The 12,289-nt window shown below is 35.9% G+C and overlaps 1 protein-coding gene across 16 annotated transcripts in view; it reads left to right on the top strand.

Annotated features, from left to right (window-relative positions):
* PEAK1 (pseudopodium enriched atypical kinase 1) overlaps positions 1-12,289 on the top strand; it is a 315,088-nt gene that overhangs the window by 143,023 nt on the left and 159,776 nt on the right. For 4 of the 16 annotated variants that reach the window (XM_059879325.1, XM_059879318.1, XM_059879327.1 and 1 more), the window contains 3 exons: positions 532-619; positions 5,556-5,639; positions 8,880-8,965. The exons of 7 other annotated variants lie outside the window; for them this stretch is intronic. The gene's annotated coding sequence lies outside the window, so the exon portion shown is untranslated. The remainder of the gene's footprint in view (positions 1-531; positions 620-5,555; positions 5,640-8,879; positions 8,966-12,289) is intronic. 5 more of the 16 variants (XM_010817120.4, XM_059879321.1, XM_059879319.1 and 2 more) reach the window with 4 other exon arrangements.

Here is a 12,289-nt window from a genome sequence, read left to right as displayed (position 1 = left end):
CTTTATCGTCTAGCGCTCACATCCACACATGACTACTGCAAAAACTATAGCTTTGACTATATAGACCTTTGTCGGCAAAGTAATGTCTCTGAGGCTTTTTAACATGTTGTCTAGGTTGGTCATAGCTTTTCTTCCAAGGAGCAAGCGTCTTTTAATTTCATGGCTACACTCACCATCTGCAGTGATTTTGGAGCCCAAGAAAATAAAGTCTCTCACTGTTTCCATTGTTTCCCCATCTCTTTGCTGTGAACTGATGGGAATGGATGCCATGATCTTCGTTTGTTGAATGTTGAGTTTTAAGCCAGGTTTTTCACTCTCCTCTCACTTTCTTCAAGAGGCTCTTTAGTTCCTCTTCGCTTTCTCCCATGAGTGGTGTCATCTGCATATCTGAGGTTATTGAAACTTCTCCTGGCAAAATAAAAAAGTGCCATTTGTAAACATTCTTAATTGGACTGTTAACAGTTAAGTCATCTTCACCAAAGTAATATTTACATTTTCTTAATAAGCTTTCCATTTAACTTTCCATTCCAGTTTGTAAAGGTAATTGTCTAAACTGTGGTGAAGACAGTTTAAATTCACAAAACAGTGAACGGCATCACATGATAGAAGGGATTTTGAGGTAAGAGTCTGATCTGTGTCCTTCCTGCTCCCAAATTTCCTACTGACTTGTGTCATCTACCAGTCTCTTAGTCTACTTTTGGACTCGTTCTGTGAAATGAGAGGGTTGAGTTAATTGTTCCTTAAGTCTCTTACAACTATGAAATTATCCCAAGAGTAAATAGATTTTTTAATGTGCTTCATATGTAAATATCAGTGCATTTTTAGAGATGAGACGTCTTTAGAGATCATCGAACTGAATCCTCCCATATGATAGATACAGAAACTGAGAACCTTACGTTTGTATGACACTTTAAACATCCAAAAGTTTCACCTAGCTTAATCTCATACAAGCTTCACCACAATCTTGTATCATTATTGTACAAAAGAGCAATTGAATTGGTCTAGGGTCACATAGCTGACAGAGAAGGCAATGGCACCCCACTCCAGTACTCTTGCCTGGAAAATCCCATGGACGGAGGAGCCTGGTAGGCCGCAGTCCATGGTGTAGCTAAGAGTCGGACACGACTGAATGACTGACTTCACTTTCACTTTTCACTTTCATGCATTGGAGAAGGAAATGGCAACCCACTCCAGTGTTCTTGCCTGGAGAAACCCAGGGACGGGGGAGCCTGGTGGGCTGCCGTCTATGGGGTCGCACAGAGTCGGACACTACTGAAGCGACTTAGCAGTGGCAGCAGCAGCATGGCAGAACGAACACAACATTGTAAAGCAATTATCCTCCAATTAAAAATAAATGTAAAAAATAGTAAAAAATGTCATATTGATGGAATTATATGATATACAACCTTTGAGACTGGCTATTTTCACTTAGCATGACGCCCTTGAGATACACCCAATTATACTGTGTTCATTCGTTTTTATTGCTGATTTAGTATTTCATAGTATTGATGTACCACAATTTGTTTAACCATCCATTGTAGGACATTTTAGTTGCTTCCAGTTTGAGTCTGTTGCTAATTAAGGTAATTATTGATATGTTAGGACCTAAATCTGACATTTAAGTTTTTGTATTCTGTTTGTTTCTTCTTTTCCGTTTTTCTTTTTCCTGTTTTTGTGTGCATTAGTTGAATACTTTTTAGGGTGCCATGTTGACCCACTGTAGTGTTTTGTATAACTTTTTCATCATTGCTCTAGCCATTACATTGCATAATTATAACACACCACAGTCTCCTGTACCATGCTACTACTGGCACTGCTGCATTTTAGTACTGCAAGCAAAGCGTAGAATCCTTGCCTGCCCTCGGTCCCTTTATTCTCCCTCATTTAATTGACTTAATATTTTCATATATAAGTTGTATTATTTATAGGTATATATTATATGCACGTGTACATAATTTTATATCTACTTGTTTTAAATATTTTCTTTAATACATTGTGAGCCATATCAGACAGTATTATAATCTTTGCCTAAGCAATCAGACATAATTTGGAAGAAAGAGAAGAAGAACTATTATTCGTAGTATAACTAGTATCCATAGTTTTATTCTTTTGGCCTTCTTCCTGATGTTTCAAGATGTCATCTTTTTCATTTCCTTTCAATTTAGAGAACTTTCTTTATCCATTCTTTTAGGGCAAGTCAGCTAGCAATAAATTCTCTTAGCTTTCCTTTACCTAAGAATATCTTGATTTTTCTCTTCATTCCTCAATGAAATTTTTCTGGAGAAAAAATTCTGGGTTGACAGTTCTTTTTCTTTCAGCCCTTAAAAAAGATGGTGCCAGTTCCTTTTGGCCTCTATGGCTTCTTATGAGAAATCCACTGATAGTCAAATTGGTTTTTCCTGTAGGTGAAAGTTCTTTTCTGTCTTGCTGCTTTCAAGATTTTTTTTTATTGTGTTTAGTTTTCAGAAGTTTGACTATGATATGTCTTGGTGTGGATTTCTCTGAGTTCACTCTGTTTGAAGTTTGTTCAGCTTCTTGAATCTATAGGTTTATGTCTTTTGCCGATTTGGGGAAGATTTTTCAACCATATTTTTTCAGCCCTGCTCTTTTTCTCCTCACTTCCAAGACTGTGATGACTTGAATATTTGAACTTTTGGTATAATTTCATGGTTCCCTGAAGCTCTGTTCATTTGCATTCAGTCTATGTCCTTTATGTTATTTAGGATGGGTAACTTCTATTGTTTTATCTTTTTATTTATTTTTTTATTATTTTATTATTATTATTTTTTTTTGTAGCCCTATTCAGAATCCTGGGTATTAATCCAGAGAGTATAGCCTGTCTAATTGCACTGGTGTTGTGCCTATACTAGACGGATATGGCTGGAGGCCAGCAGAATGAGACTTTCAATTATGTTGGAAATTGAGCTTTAGAACTGAAGAACTATGGAGTCTCAACTTTTTTTTTTTTTTTTTCCAATGGTGAAAAATTGAAAGCATTTCCTCTAAAGTCAGGAACAAGACAAGGGTGCCCACTTTCACCATTACTATTCAACATAGTTTTGGAAGTTTTGGCCACAGCAATCAGAGCAGAAAAAGAAATAAAAGGAATCCAAATTGGAAAAGAAGAAGTAAAACTCTCACTGTTTGCAGATGACATGATCCTCTACATAGAAAACCCTAAAGACTCCACCAGAAAATTACTAGAACTAATCAATGATTATAGTAAAGTTGCAGGATATAAAATCAACACACAGAAATCCCTTGCATTCCTATACACTAATAATGAGAAAACAGAAAGAGAAATTAAGGAAACAATTCCATTCACCATTGCAACAGAAAGAATAAAATACTTAGGAATATATCTATCTAAAGAAACTAAAGACCTATATATAGAAAACTATAAAACACTGGTGAAAGAAATCAAAGAGGACACTAATAGATGGAGAAATATACCATGTTCATGGATTGGAAGAATCAATATAGTGAAAATGAGTATACTACCCAAAGCAATTTGTAGATTCAATGCAATCCCTATCAAGCTACCAACAGTATTCTTCACAGAGCTAGAACAAATAATTTCACAATTTGTATGGAAATACAAAAAACCTCGAATAGCCAAAGCAATCTTGAGAAAGAAAAATGGAACTGGAGGAATCAACCTACCTGACTTCAGGCTCTACTACAAAGCCACAGTTATCAAGACAGTATGGTACTGGCACAAAGACAGAAATATAGATCAATGGAACAAAATAGAAAGCCCAGAGATAAATCCACGCACATATGGACAGCTTATCTTTGACAAAGGAGGCAAGAATATACAGTGGATTAAAGACAATCTCTTTAACAAGTGGTGCTGGGAAATCTGGTCAACCACTTGTAAAAGAATGAAACTAGAACACTTTCTAACACCATATACAAAAATAAACTCAAAATGGATTAAAGATCTCAACGTAAGACCAGAAACTATAAAACTCCTAGAGGAGAACATAGGCAAAACACTCTCTGACGTACATCACAGCAGGATCCTCTATGACCCACCTCCCAGAATATTGGAAATAAAAGCAAAAATAAACAAATGGGACCTAATTAAACTTAAAAGCTTCTGCACATCAAAGGAAACTATTAGCAAGGTGAAAAAAAAAATGTTTTATCTTTTTAAAAAATTTATTTATTTTAATTGGAGGCTAATTCCAATTGTTTTATTTTTTAGTTACTGATTTTTTTTTCTTCTATCCTCTCCATTCTCTTGTTTAGCCCATCTATTGAATTTTTAATTTCAATTATTATAATTTCAGTTCTGTAATTTTCTTTGTATCTTCTATTTTTAATAATAATTTTATTCTTTGTATTTCTTTGCTAAAATACCTTCTGTTTCTTAGACTTTCTATTTTTTATTTATTTCCAGTATGTTAGTCTCACTGAGTGGTTTTCAGTTAAAACCTGGACATTTATGTCATGAGACTTTACATTTTATTTCAGTTGAGCAGGCCTCTTTTGATACTACACTGACAGGATATTGCCAGCTAGAAATGTAAGTGCAGGGTACCACTTATCCTCCACTGACATTTGGGAGAAGACTGCTGTTATGTTTTAGTGGGAGTGGAAGTTCCAGCTCCCCACTAGGTCCTTAATGATGCTAACCCTGCTGGGTAGATATCTAAGAGGACATTGTTGGGTTTTATGGTAAGTTTTGTTCAACTTTGAAAGAAGGTGTCAAGCTTTTTTAAAGTGATGGTAAAATTTTACATACCTGCAAGTAATGTCTGAACATTTTATCCTATAGAACTTTCTGAAATAATGAAAACGTTTTATATCAGCACTGTCCAGTACTGTAACCACTAGCCACATGTGGTTGTTGAGCAGGTAAAATATGGCTAGTACATTTCAGGAAGTTAATTTTTTTTTAAATTTTATTCAGTTTATCAATTGAAATTTAAATGACTATACGTGCCTATTGTATTAGAGGGTACATGAATGCAGCTCTACATCTTCACCAGTATTTAGGCATCACAGCTCTATATCCTTACCAGTATATCAGAATTTCTAAATTTAGCCATTTAATGAGTATGAACTGGTATCTTGTGGTTTTTTATCATTTAATGTAATTACTAGCCACTTAGTATTTCTAATGATGTTTTTAAAACAGCAGAAGGTTTAAATTTTGATAGAGTATGGTTTATGAGCTGAAGTAAAGAATGGTTTACTATTTCCATATTTCTTTTTTTATATGGTTCATGCTTTTGAATTTTTACCTATCCTAAAGTAGTAAAAAAAAATGTCCCTGTTTTCTTCTTGAAGTTTTGTAGTTTTATATTCTACTCTTAGGTTTATGATGTATTTTCATTTAGTCTTTTTACATATACAAAATCTTGTCACATAGAAGAAAAATTCATTTTTATTCCATATGAATATCCAGTTGTTTCAGCAACATTTGTTGAAATTTTTTCTTCCTGCATTGAGTTACCATGGCACTTTTAAAAATTAATTGACCGAGTATTTTATAGTCTATTTTTGGATTTTCTGTTCAGTTCCAGTTTTCTATGTGTTATCATTAGGCTTTTACCAAACTGTGTGGATTGTTGCAATGTACCAAACTATATACCAAACTATGTGGATGTTAACTCCAGAAATCAGATATTGTAAGTGTTCCTACTTTGTTCTTCATTTTTGGTTTTCATGTCTTATTTAATTCCACTGTGATAAGAGAATGTACTATGTATAGTTTCTTTTTTCTTTTTTTTAATTTGTTAAGACTTACTCCTGGTTCAGCAGGTGGGCTCTCCTGGTAAGTATTTCATGGGCAGTATAAAAGGTTTTATTTTGTTGCTGTTGATTGGAATGTTCTGTGAACACCAGTTCAGTTGAGAGTGCTGCTCAGGTCTTTGCTGGACTCTCAGTGTACCTGTTCCTTTCAGGTGCTGAGCGAGGAGTACTGATGTCTCCAACTGTCTGGGTGCTTGTTTGTTTCGCCCTCAGGTCTATAAGTTTCTGTTCTGGTATTATGTACATGCTGCTGCTGCTGCATTTAGATTTATGCCATCTTCCAAGTGAAGTGATCCCTTGATCATTATGAAATCTCTCTCATTATCTCTGATGCTGTTTTTTTTTTTTTTAAACTTTACAATATTGTATTAGTTTTGCCAAATATCGAAATGAATCTGCCACAGGTATACCTGTGTTCCCCATCCTGAACCGCCTCCCTCCTCCCTCCCCATACCCTCCCTCTGGGTCATCCCAGTGCACCAGCCCCAAGCATCCAGTATCGTGCATCGAACCTGGACTTCCATCTTCTCTGATATAAATGTGGCTATTTCTTAAGATTTTTGGTTTGCATGGTATATTTTCTATCCTATTATTTTTAAACTATTTCCTTATTTTAGTGTGAGACTCTCAGTGTATATTTGGTCTTGCTTTTTTCATGTCTTTTTATTGGAGAATTTAGATAATTTACATTTAATGTATTTATTAATGTGGTTGGGTTTAAATCGACCATCTTTCCATTTGTTTTTAATAGCCATTTTTTAAATTAATTATACTTTTGGAATCCATTTAATTTTCTCTATTGTTTTATTCCTTTATTTTTTCTTCTCTTTATTTTCTTATTTTAGTAGTTGCTCTAGGATTTATAATATGCCTGTTATTCCATTCTACTATCAAATAACTTTATACCACTTTTTAAAAACAATGTAATACATTTAAGAGAGTATTCTTCCTTTGTCTCACAGTCATCTTTTACTCTCTGAACTTCATTTTGGATAGATTATATTACTCTTCAAGTTCACTGATTTTTTTTTTTTTCTCTGCCGTGAGTGCTTATTTTATCCAGTGAAATATATATATATATATATATATATAAAACCAGTCCATCTTAAAGGAAATCAGTCCTGGGTGTTCATTGGAAGGACTGATGCTAAAGCTGAAACTCCAATACTTTGGCCACCTCATGCGAAGAGCTGACTCATTTGAAAAGACCCAGATGCTGGGAGGGATTGGGGGCAGGAGGAGAAGGGGACGACAGAGGATGAGATGGCTGGATGGCATCACCGACTTGATGGACGTGAGTTTGGGTGAACTCTGGGAGTTGGTGATGGACAGGGAGGCATGGTGTGCTGCGATTCATGGGGTCACAAAGAGTCAGACACAACTGAGCAACTGAACTGAACTGAACTGATATATATATATATAAGCTCTAGAAGTTCTCGTTAGGTATTTTTTAAAATATTTTTAAAATACTTCACTTCTCTCTTCACCATGTTCCTATTTTCATTTATATGGTGCACACTCATAATGCCCTTTAAAAGTGTCTTTACCTGTTAATTCTATCGTGTCTGTCATTTCTGATCTGTTGTGTTGACAGGTACTTTTCTGGTTATGGGCAACATTCTCTTACTTCTTTGTGTGTCCAATAATTTCTAATTGAATGTCATATATTTGTGAATTTTACATGTTGAGTTTTTTATTTTTGCGGTATTCCTTTAAAGTGTATTAGATTTTTTCCTAGTAGGCATTTTAAATTGCTTATTCATTTGATCTTCCTAGGCTTCCAAGCTTCTTTCAGGAGTAACTTTTATTCTAGGACACTTTTCCCCCTGTTTCTGTGTGTGGGCCCTCTGGGGTCATTTTAAATAGCCTGGCATATTCAGTGAGGTTCATCCCCTTTTGCTGGAGGGGAACATGTTGAAATTTTGGCCCTGTGTCAGCTCTGAGAATTTTTTGTTTTAGAACTCCCTGGTAGCTTTTTTTCCTTAGAAGTTCTTCTTGGCTGGTCTCAAGAAATTTTACCCTTCTCATGTACAGGTTTTTATACAGCTAAATATTCAAGGGAACCCTCATTTAAATGACTGGAACTCTTTCCCTGCTCTCTGGAACTCTACTCCACAAATTCTAGCTTCCTTGACCTCCTGGTACTGTTTTCTCTGTCTCCTCAAGTCAGTAAGATTGCCAGGGTCTATTTTGGTTCTTTCTGCTGTACTGGAGTTGCTTCCTGGCTGAGAGCCTTGGATGATGGTAGGGCTTGCCTTCTTTACTTCCCTTTTCTCAGGGACCGTAGTCCCACACTGACTGTGTCTGAAAATAGTCCCCTCCTGTACTTTATACGGTGTTCTAGTCTTTTTCAGTGGGAGGATTATTCTGGACTGTACCTACTCAAGGCCTCAAAAGCAGAAGTTGAATCATTTTAGAATTAGTTTTAATGCTAAAACAGTTTATAAAATTCTGAAACTCTCAAACAATTATTTTTTATATAACAACATTTTATTCACTTCTCAGTATTATTATAAATGATATTGTATCAACTGTTGAAACTGTTAATTATTTTTCAATTCATAGATTCCACTGCACACTTTAAATCAGAAGCTGACCCAAAGAAAATGATTTTTCATGCCTAATAAATTTCATAAATCAGGAAAGTGGATTTTTGGGTATATAAAAATTCTCTCATTATTATGGCATAGTCATTTTAAATATAAGTTTATTACTTAATATTTCACTAGAAACATGAAAGACTATTATACTGGGAGATAAGGACTAAAATGAACCATTTGATTTAGTATTTTAAAATGTAAATCCTATCATTTTAGAGCATAATCGTGTATTTTATATCAGGAACTGGCAAATGTTATCTGGGAAAGGCCAGATAGTATGTTTTAGACTTTGTGGGCCATACAGTCCTTGTTGCAACAATTCAGCTCTCCCTTTGCAGTACAAAAGCAGCCAGAGATGATACATTTTTAAATGTGCTGGTTGTGTTCTGATAAAACTTTATCTATAGAAAATAAAATTTGAATTTCATGCAATTTTTACACCTCAAAATATTTTTATTCTTTTGATCTTTTTTCCCAGCTATTTTAAAATGTAAAAACTACATTCTTGCCTTGCAGGTCATGCATAAACAGGTGGCTGGTCAGACTTGGCCCCTGACTCATAGTTTGACAGTCGCTATGATATACGATTAGAAAGCTCCCAGGTAAGCTGCAGGATACCTGTTGGACTGTTATATTTTAATTCTTAGTAATACTTTTATTTAAACATTCTCTACTGTTAAAGAGCAAAGTAAATAAGATGGCACAGTACTGACCCTGTAAGGCTTTGATAGATTTTTTAATGGCAAACATTATACCAGTGGTTCCTTAGTTAATGGAGAATTTGGGCTAATGCCTAAGTTACCATACTCTCAAACTGGCACCTTTTCTCTTTTAAATTATGCAAGATTAAATTCTCAAGAGTCTTCTCCAACACCACAGTTCAAAAGCATCAATTCTTCGGCACTCAGCTTTCTTTACAGTCCAACTCTCACATCCATACATGACTACCGCAAAAACCATAGCCTTGACTAGATGGACCTTTGTTGGCAAAGTGATGTCTCTGCTTTTTAATATGCTATCTAGGTTGGGCATAACTTTTCTTCCAAGGAGTAAGCATCTTTTTATTTCATGGCTGCAATCACCATCTAAAGTGATTTTGGAGCCCAGAAAAGTAAAGTCTGCCACTGTTTCCACTGTTTCTCCATCTATTTGCCATGAAGTGATGGGACCAGATGCCATGATCTTTGTTTTCTGAATGTTGAGCTTTAAGTCAACTTTTTCACTCTCCTCTTTCACTTTCATTGAGAGGCTCTTTAGTTCTTCTTCACTTTCTGCCATAAGGGTGGTGTCATCTGCATGTCTGAGGTTATTGATATTTCTCCCAGCAATCTTGATTCCAGCTTGTGCTTCATCCTGCGCAGCATTTCTCATGATGTACTCTGCATATAAGTTAAATAAGCAGGGTGACACTATACAGCCTTGACATACTCCTTTTCCTATTTGGAACCAGTCTGTTGTTCCATGTCCAGTTCTGTTGCTTCCTGACCTGCATATAGATTTCTCAGGAGGCAGGTCAGGTGACCTGGTATTCCCATCTCTTTCAAAATTTTCCACAGTTTATTGTGATCCACACAGTCAAAGGCTTTGGCATAGTCAATAAAGCAGAAATAGATGTTTTTTCTGGAACTCTCTTGCTTTTTCGATGATCCAGTGGATATTTGCAATTTGATCTCTGGTTCCTCTGCCTTTTCTAAAACCAGGTTGAATATCTGGAAGTTCACAGTTCATATTGTTGAAGCCTGGCTTGGAGAATTTTGAACATAACTTTGCTAGCGTGTATGATGAGTGCAGTTGTGTGGTAGTTTGAGCATTCTTTGGCATTGTCTTTCTTTGGGATTAGAATGAAAACACCTTTTCCAGTCCTGTGGCCACTGCTGAGTTTTCCAAATTTGCTGGCATATTGAGTGCAGCACTTTCACAGCATCATCTTTCAGGATTTGAAATAGCTCAACTGGAATTCCATCCCCTCCACTAGCTTTGTTCGTAGTGATGCTTCCTAAGGCCCGCTTGACTACACATTCCAGGATGTCTGGCCCTAGGTGAGTGATCACACCATCATGATTATCTTGGTCTTGAAGATCTGTTTTGTATAGTTCTTCTGTGTATTCTTCTTGTATATCTTCTGCTTCTGTTAGGTCCATACCATTTCTGTCTTTTATTGACTCCATCTTTGCATGAAATGTTCCCTTGGTGTCTCTAATTTTCTTGAAGAGATCTCTAGTCTTTCCCATTCTATTGTTTTCCTCTATTTCTTTGCATTGATCACTGAGGAAGGCTTTCTTATTTCTCCTTGCTATTCTTTGGAACTCTGCATTCAAATGGGTATATCTTTCTTTTTCTCCTTTGCTTTTGGCTTCTCTTCTTTTCACAGCTATTTGTAAGGCCTCCTCAGACAGCCAGTTTGCTTTTTTGCATTTCTTTTTCTTGGGGATGGTCTTGCTCTCTGTCTCCTGTACAGTGTCATGAACCTCCATCCATAGTTCACCAGGCACTCTGTTTCTCAGATCTAATTCCTTAAATCTATTTCTCATTTCCACTGTATAATCATTAGGGATTTGATTTAGGTCATACCTGAATGGTCTAGTCATTTTCCCTCCTCAGATCTAGGGATTTTTCTTCTTACTTCCTAGTTTTGAGAATATACTTTTCCCTTCATTACCTTTGCTTCTGTATTGTCTTCCACATATCCCTGTTAGCCAGTTAGAATGCAAAATACATTTAAAGCATAATCTCTTTTTTCCACCTAATGTAGCTTAGCATGCTGGTCCAGTCGCCTCTTAGAGTACTCAGAGTTTTTCTAATATGTACAGCAGTATTGATACATGCAGTGTATGATTTTTTTCAGTTTTATATATACAATTATCCCTTGAATGATTGAAAGCAAAAGTAACAGTCGCTCAGTTGTGTCTGACTCTTTGCGACCCTATGGACTGTACCCTGTCAGGCTTCTCTGTCCATGGGATTCTCCAGGCAAGAATACCAGAGTGGGTAGCCATTTCCTTCTCCAGGGGATCTTTGCGATCGAGGGATCAAACATGGGTCTCCTGCATTGCACACAGATTCTTTACTGTCTGAGCCACCAGGGAATCCTGTGAATGATTAAGAGTATTTTCCTTCATTAGTGTTTATAATTGAAGTTGTTCTTTAGCAGTGTGCAAACCCAGTGCTGTCAAAGTTCTAGAAGAGAATTTAGGTATATGCTGCTGTTGCCTCAGTGAGTGCATAGTAACATAGCTCTATATACATTCAGGGAATACTTTTCATGTCTACATGTCTTCATGAAATTTTCCCAACACTCTGGTACATCATCCAGGGGAGGGGAAAGCAGGCAATTCATTTCATTTTCCATGCAAAGAGAGAATAATCTTTTTACTCAATTATAAAATAAGGATTGGTTCTGAAAGAAGCTTTGAAGTAATAGAAAATTGTCTTCCAAAGAGAATTCATGTAGTTAGTTAAAAAAAAAATAGGTTAAGAATTTTTAGTAATTGTTATTTTATTGTTGTTGTTACATAGGAGTCAATAGTTTTAAAATATGGCCAATTTTCACATGTGTTTTGAGGGATATGGTACTTAAGAGGTTTTTCTCAAAAATTCCTATTTCATTATTTTGATAATTTAGAAACTTTTTCCCATGAACATCATAAGCTTATTCCTGTCTTACAACATGTATGTCTTCCTATGTCTGGAAAATTCGCCTCCTAAATTTTTCCACATCTGGCTCATTTCAACCTGAGGATCATGTCTCCTGAGGGCCTTCCTTTATACACTGTCTCAAACGGCACCTCCACCTTCCCAGCCTCTAACATCCAGTTTTATTTTCTTCGATGTATTTATCACCATCTGAAATTAGTTTGTTCATTTACTGACTTGTCTCTTTCTGTATTAAAATGTTGGCTCTCTGAGAGGAGAGATCTTGCCTTCTC

This window comes from Bos taurus, chromosome 21 (genome assembly GCF_002263795.3).
Source record: "Bos taurus isolate L1 Dominette 01449 registration number 42190680 breed Hereford chromosome 21, ARS-UCD2.0, whole genome shotgun sequence".
In the NCBI taxonomy this organism is placed as follows: Eukaryota; Metazoa; Chordata; class Mammalia; order Artiodactyla; family Bovidae; genus Bos; species Bos taurus.
This window is presented reverse-complemented; position numbering and strand designations above follow the sequence as displayed.